At 48.0% G+C, this 6849-nt stretch overlaps 1 pseudogene; it reads right to left on the minus strand.

Moving 5' to 3' along the window:
* Positions 1 to 3363: 3363 nt before the first annotated feature.
* LOC147034667 (uncharacterized) overlaps positions 3364 to 6849 on the minus strand; it is a 4313-nt pseudogene continuing 827 nt past the window's right edge.

Here is a 6849-nt window from a genome sequence, read left to right on the forward strand (position 1 = left end):
CATGAACATACACACATATGCATTCATATATATATATGTATATATAGATGTACATACATATTGTTACGCTGCGTCGGCCTGTCGGAGTCGGTCTGTCGACGCCTGCCTGCGTCGGCCTAACAGCTCTGTCGGAGCCGAAAGTCAGGTCGGCCCGACCGATCGCCTGGAATGTAGATCGCCGCCCAGATAACATACATACATATATATATATATATATATATATAGAAATATATATATACATATATATGTAAATATATATATATATATATATATATATATATATATATATATATATATATATATAAATATATATTGTTATAGATTCAGCGGTGGTGGGATTCGCACCCGACTCTTGACCCCAGTGTGAAGGATTCGGACGAGTGATGTCAATCACACCCTACTCTTGACAGCCAAATGTTGAAGATTCGGCGTCACTTAACAGCACCGCCGTCTCCAGGGTTGTAACGCTGGCTGGTTCGGCACAGGCCTAGGGTCACGCGCCTCGAATCATGATACCAACGTACACCTGGACCTTACCAGTTGGGGGAATAGACCCCGGCAACAGATTGGTTTTGTCAGAGACCGAGCAAATTCTGCCAGTCTGTAACCATTTTGGTTTTATATACCAATCGAGCGAATTGTTTATCAGCATGGCACGAACAAACCCAAAGCGGCAACTTCATACGAATCAGCCAGATTTATTGGGGACACATCCGGGAACACAACACAAGCAAGCATGCACGGCAATGTTATAATCAATCTATAACCCGTTCTTAACTAGGGAGCTGCGGATTACGGGTTTTGAAGGAGACGCGAGTGAGATAAACCTTAGACAACATGCAGACAAGACACGGACAGCATGCAGACAAGACACAGAGTACTTGGTGATGCTTCATGGACGAGAGGAAAAGTGTCAAAGGCCCGAATGCGGCTCGTGACAAGCCGATGTCAACAGATTCGAGCATCCGGCTTGAGCACGCCGCGTGGCAAGATGGCGTCGTCGTCCTTTTTCTTCTCCCGGCACAACCCGCGCACGCAGCCTCTGCTCGTCCAGACCCCGCGAGGTCGACGGCCCAAGACGAAAGATCTATGGTATGCTCCAGCTGGCTTTTCACAAGCTCCCGCATACAAGTTCAGGCCTGGCCTGTTCATCAGACAAGGCCATATCGAGGTATTGGACTAAGCAGGCGGATCGACAAACGTGTCGAGCCGTGAGGTGAGTAAGGACAGAGGCTCGATGGTTAGACGCAGGTTGAACCTGTCGATGACCTCCGCATAAAGTCGATCGCTGACACACAGCAGCCAGTTCCTCTCGACACAGATTGCAGCCTCCCACTAGTCGTTTCTATGCAGAAGAACACTCGACACTCAGGCTCAGTTACTCCCTCGGCGGATCGCCGACTCGACCCTCAGGTTCAGTTACTCCCTCAGCAGATGGCGGACAGACCTCATGCAGTCCCTTCCCTGCCTTTCTTTCGGCTCGCTCCTCACGAAAGCCGATCTTAAAACAGACAGAGTCGTCCCCTGTACAGCCGATCGCACCACCTCGGCGCTCTCAGTTCTACCACCGCCTTTCCGGCGCTCGCTCGCCTCCCAGCCGACTGCACCTCCCAGGACACTGGGCAGAGACTCATTTGGAGAGGGGAACGAAGAAGAAGAACCTCTCGGTACACCACCACTGCACGAACAAAAATACGCTCCCCACACCTCCCGACACATATGTAACGTCCAATTACCGAACAACCTGGCAAAACATGCATTTAATGGGGGATATGGGCTAATCCTATATTTAATAACACACTAAGGACCATTTCCACAACACTACCAGCACCTTTCTCCCGAGGCTCTCCCAAGCCTCCATCTGGGGAAGCCCACGGCAATGGCCCTGTCTTACGTCCAGCACATATCTCCCATTTACTCTAATCCACAACATGGGAAGCACTTAACTCCAAAAACCAAAGTGTCACAGTAAGATTGGCATGTACCTATCCTAGTGTGTCGGATCACTAATCTAACAAACAAATTCACACTCTATGCACACTACTTATCATTCTAATTATGGATTTGAATGGGAGGGCATTCAATTTTACTTTTAACACCAATATTTGCATAGGAGCAGAACATTCAAAGGTTCAAAGTTCTTTAACGTGTCCGCTCCTTCATGCCCCCTCCCGGCAGTATTGTCCATTCACCCCTGAGGGTTTCCTCACTTCGTGGTCTTATTGGCGTCTCACCAGGTGAGTTCAGTCGGCCCAGTGGCCTAATCTCACAAACAGTTCTTCGGCCCACTGAGCCCACAAAATGGCATGAATCTTTGGCCACAACGGCCCACAAAATGGCATGAATCTTCGGCCGCAACGGCCCACAAAATGGCATGAATCTTCGGCCGCAACGGCCCACAAAATGGCATGAATCTTCGGCTGCAACGGCCCACAAAAGCACTTTGGCCTCAATGGCCCACAAAAATACTTTGGCCCATATGGCCTACTCACAAGCATCAGCAGGCAACAAGCCCTGCATTGGACAGCAGCTGGCACAGCAATGGTGGCACGGTGATATCGATGGTAAACAAATGCAGTTTGGAGGCGTTCTTGAGAACGTAAGGGGGTGTGATGACCTCAGACCAGGTGAGATGGAGTGTACCCTTAACCTTCCTTGCCCGACTTGTTTTGGCAGGACTTGTTTTGGTTAAGTTCTCTTTTTTTTCTTTCTTTCTCTTTTTTTCTTCTTTTATAGACAGGATGGTGTGTTTCTTACTCAAACTTTATCTTTGTGGGTGTGTGCTCATGACGTACTGGTGGCCTCTCTGGCACTTGGAGAGGGTGACCTAGCCTGGCCCTTACTAACAAATTTTCCCATCAACACTACTCATACCAGGTGTCACACATGAATGGTGCAGAGGAGAGTTCATCGAACCTAACCATTTACTTTTATCTCCAAACAATGCAACAAACCCTGCTATGGCTAGAATGATCCTCATGACCCATCTTTCCCAACCTGGCACACTGTTCCATTCTATTAAACCTGGGCAAGGCCCTTATTTGTCTTTTTTTCATTTGGTGGTGCTCGGCATAACTCGTTGGCTGGGGGAGTGTGACTACTACTAGGCCTCTTTGCCTGCTTCCAATCGGGGGTGGAGGACAGCCAGCGACCTCGGGGTTCACCTGAGCGTGCTTCTGGCACTCCTAACTAAGCGGTGGCTCTCTCTAGCCCCCATACGGTGCTCTCCTAGCACCCATACTGTGCTCTCCTAGCACCTATACTGTGCTCACCTGGCACTAAACCTACCGTGCTCTCCTGGCACTGAACCCTACCGTGCTCTCATGGCACCTCCGACAGCCTTCACCTGCCAGGAACCCCCAAAGCCCTGGTGCCCTCTCTCCCGACCCACCAACTTCCAATACCATATCACACTCTCAGCCAGTACCACCATACCTCGGCCTGCACCTACCCCTAGCAGTCTGCCTGCACAATGGAACAGCAGCCAGAATCCATGTCGAATCCTCTAAGTCTCCCTAACCTACACTAACTTGGTTAGGAGACTCCTACCGACAGGTTATGTTGTTCGCACTCACTCTCCTCATTTGCACAATCACTTTAATCATTCATTCCACAGTGTCACACACCCAGCCCATAACTCCATCCAACACCTTTCACTTTTATGTGAAAACAAAAACACACCAGTCCCTCGGATCCCACTTGGTCATCAAATTTAACTGGCACACTTTTTCATCAAACCCCAATCAATTTGTCACTACGTCCGTCCTCCGCTGGCTTCCTCCATACTGCCCCAATCGTTTATTTCCCACAATTTAAACAAAACATCAAAATCTCTTCACCAGCCCCATGGAACCTCTGCATGGTTCCAACCAGGCATTTCAGTCCTTCCTCAAACAAGCCACTCTTTGCCATCCACTTGTTTCAGGTGTGTTTAACGCTCTGCCTGTGATGCCTCCACCACTTTTTTTTTTTCAATAATAATCCAAATCCACTCATGCCACTCTTATCCCTTCTGTCAGTCTCAATTTGCAATCACTCTCGATATAATTTCCAATCAAAATTTTCACATCCCCATATGGCCTGCTTCTTTAGCTCATTGGAAGGGGAGTGAGGGAGTGAATCCCTCATTACCCATTACATGACCCCGCCGCATTTCCGCCATGTCTCAAAGGGGTCACGTCTCAATTGGGGTTGTGGTCCACCCCCTCCTTTTCTCCAGGGTTCGCGGAAGTCAAGTAAACCCCAATCAGAGAAGCGGCCTCCCCCTCTTCTTCAGGGTTCACAGAAATCAGGTAAACTCCACTCAGCTAGCCAACCCCCTCGTGTCCTCAGAGAGGTTTGAAGACCGAGTGACACACGGCGGTGTTGCTGCCGGCCCCTTCCTGTTCTGAAATGGGTACTGGGAGTATGTGACACATGCCAGTGACGCTTGCTACTCATCTGTGCTCTACCCCGAAGTTCCTGTGAGGCTGAGAGAGAAACCAAAATCCAATTTCTAAAGCCTGTTCCTGGATGCAGCACCTCCAACTCTGTAAGAACCCATGCGGAGCTGTCCATTATGGTTTCCGTCCCCTGGCTCAAGTTCTGTCCTGGTGGCATTTCTATTTTCCCTTGCACCACTCACCTATTCCCTAGGTCACCACTCATTCTATGCTCAAGACTCCCACACACAGCAGGCTGCACACATTCCAAGGTTATGTGTTGACCTTCCACACATTCAACCTTGCCTGCCTGCTGACTAACTGCCTCGCATTCCAGGGTTACATTCCCGAACGCCACGTGAGTACCCACACACGTTTTGGCCTCGGCAGCACACACAGGTGCTGTAGTCTGGCCTGTGGACTCACCGCATTCATTCACAGGCGCTCCACACTCACATTCAGCGGTCACGCATGCGTGCACCCTATCGGACAGAGTCTCTTCATTAACATAAAATTTAGTTTCTACCTTAAGCTCATCGTCCGCACCATGTATGCATGTGCCCACGAAGCTGTTTCGTTTGAGTCACCTCGGTCCGGTCGCGTCTCTCCAGCAGGTTGCTCATCATCGTTTCGCCACACACATCTGGGGCTGTCAGCTCCACATGCTGGACCTGCTCAAAATGTGTTTCAAACGTCAACAACCCCGAATGCTCCCTCAATGTCTCCTTCACCAGGGTTTGCTCTAATTGTGGTTTCATCTGACGAGTGATGTCAATAAAGTCCCGCACCCTAACATTCCTCCCTGTGGTGATGTCACACATCCCACATTATGGTGCTGTTCTACTTCCTGGCTCCATTTTCTTTTCCATTTGAGTCGTTCTTCCTCTCTGAGCCTTTTTAGTTGTTCGTTATCTTTACGGAGTTTTTCCATCTCCGCGTACTCCAACCTTGCCCTCTCCTTTAGTTGGTCAATTTCAAATTCATATTCCTTTTGTTTCCTATCCCACCATCTCTCATGTTCCTCATTCTCCAATCTCTTCGTTTCTCTCACTTGTTTGCTTTCCCTTTCCTGCTTCATTCCTTGTTCTTTTTGTTTCCTATCCCACCGTCTCTCTTGTTCTTCCTTCTCCAATCTCGTCGTTTCCCTCAATTGATTGATTTCCCTTTCCTGCTTCGTTCGTTGTTCTTTCACTACTCTTTCTTCCATCTCATTCTTTAATCTTGCTTTGGCTTCTAACTGTTCGATCTGCACAGTGTGGTTCCTTAGCGTTTCATTCTCCGTTCTCTTTCTTTCCTCTCTTAACATCTTCAGCTCGTTTTGTAATTCCCTCACTTTGCTTTGGTGTTTCTGGAACTCAGAAGCTTTTTCCCATAATTCCTTGCTCATCTCCACATCTATTTTGCAGTCTTCCCTCCTCATTTCCTCCAATATCTTACAGTATTCCCTTACTTGTTCCAGATTTTCCTTTTTTTCTTTTTTCGTCTATTCTCGGATTTCTCTTATCTGATTGCATTTTCTTACCTCTTCCTTCAATAGTTCCAATTCCCGTTTTCCTTTTTTCAGCTTTGTTTTCCATTCTTCCTCCAAGCTCTTCCTCCCCCGGGAGTTACTAATTTGCTCCTCCTCGATTATTTTGTTCAGTTTGCTCTTGTCTTGTTCCAACTTATGGGTACTCCCCTCTACTTTCCTCATTTCTTCCTGTAGTTCCTTGAACTGTCTTGACTTTTCCAACAATTCTTCCTTCCCTTGCTCCAGATATTTCTCTCCTCTTTTTATCTTCTGTTTTCGGCTTTCTCTTTTCTGATTGCCTGATCTTACCTCTTCCTTCAGTTGTTTCAATTCCAAATCGTGTTCCTGTTTTTCCTTTTCCAGCTTCAGTTTCCATTCTTCCTCCAAGCTCTTCCTATCCTGGGAGTTACTAATTTGCTCCTCCTCTATTCTTTTGTTCAGTTCGCTCTTCTCATATTCCAACACCCTACGGGTAAACCACTCTACTTTAATCATTTCTCCACGTAGTTCCACGCCTGTGTTGGCCAAGTCGTCTTCCAGCCCCCAAATTCGTTCCTGTGCATCGGCCAATCGCTGCAAGTCCCTGTGCAGATAATCTTCCCGAACCTCGTCTGTGTTGGCGAAGTCCTTTTCCAGCCCTCAAATTCATTCCTGTGCATCGGCCAATTGTTGCGACTCCCCATGCTCATAATTTTCCTGAACCTCGTCTGCGTGCCGTTGTGCCTCGTCCAATTTAATTTGTAACTCATCTATATAATTCTCACCACACCTCCACTGCTCCAAGGCATCCACCAATCGTGTATGAATCTCGTCAATGTACGCATTGGCGTTCTGATTCATTTGCCATGGCGCATACCATGTCCACGTGGTTTGAACAGGTGGGTGGGAACGTTTTCTTCGTGCTGTGCGGTTCGTTGC

The sequence above is a fragment of the Eptatretus burgeri genome, chromosome 1, assembly GCF_056783735.1.
Source record: "Eptatretus burgeri isolate ZD-2024b chromosome 1, Ebu_testis_v1, whole genome shotgun sequence".
Classification (NCBI taxonomy): Eukaryota; Metazoa; Chordata; class Myxini; order Myxiniformes; family Myxinidae; genus Eptatretus; species Eptatretus burgeri.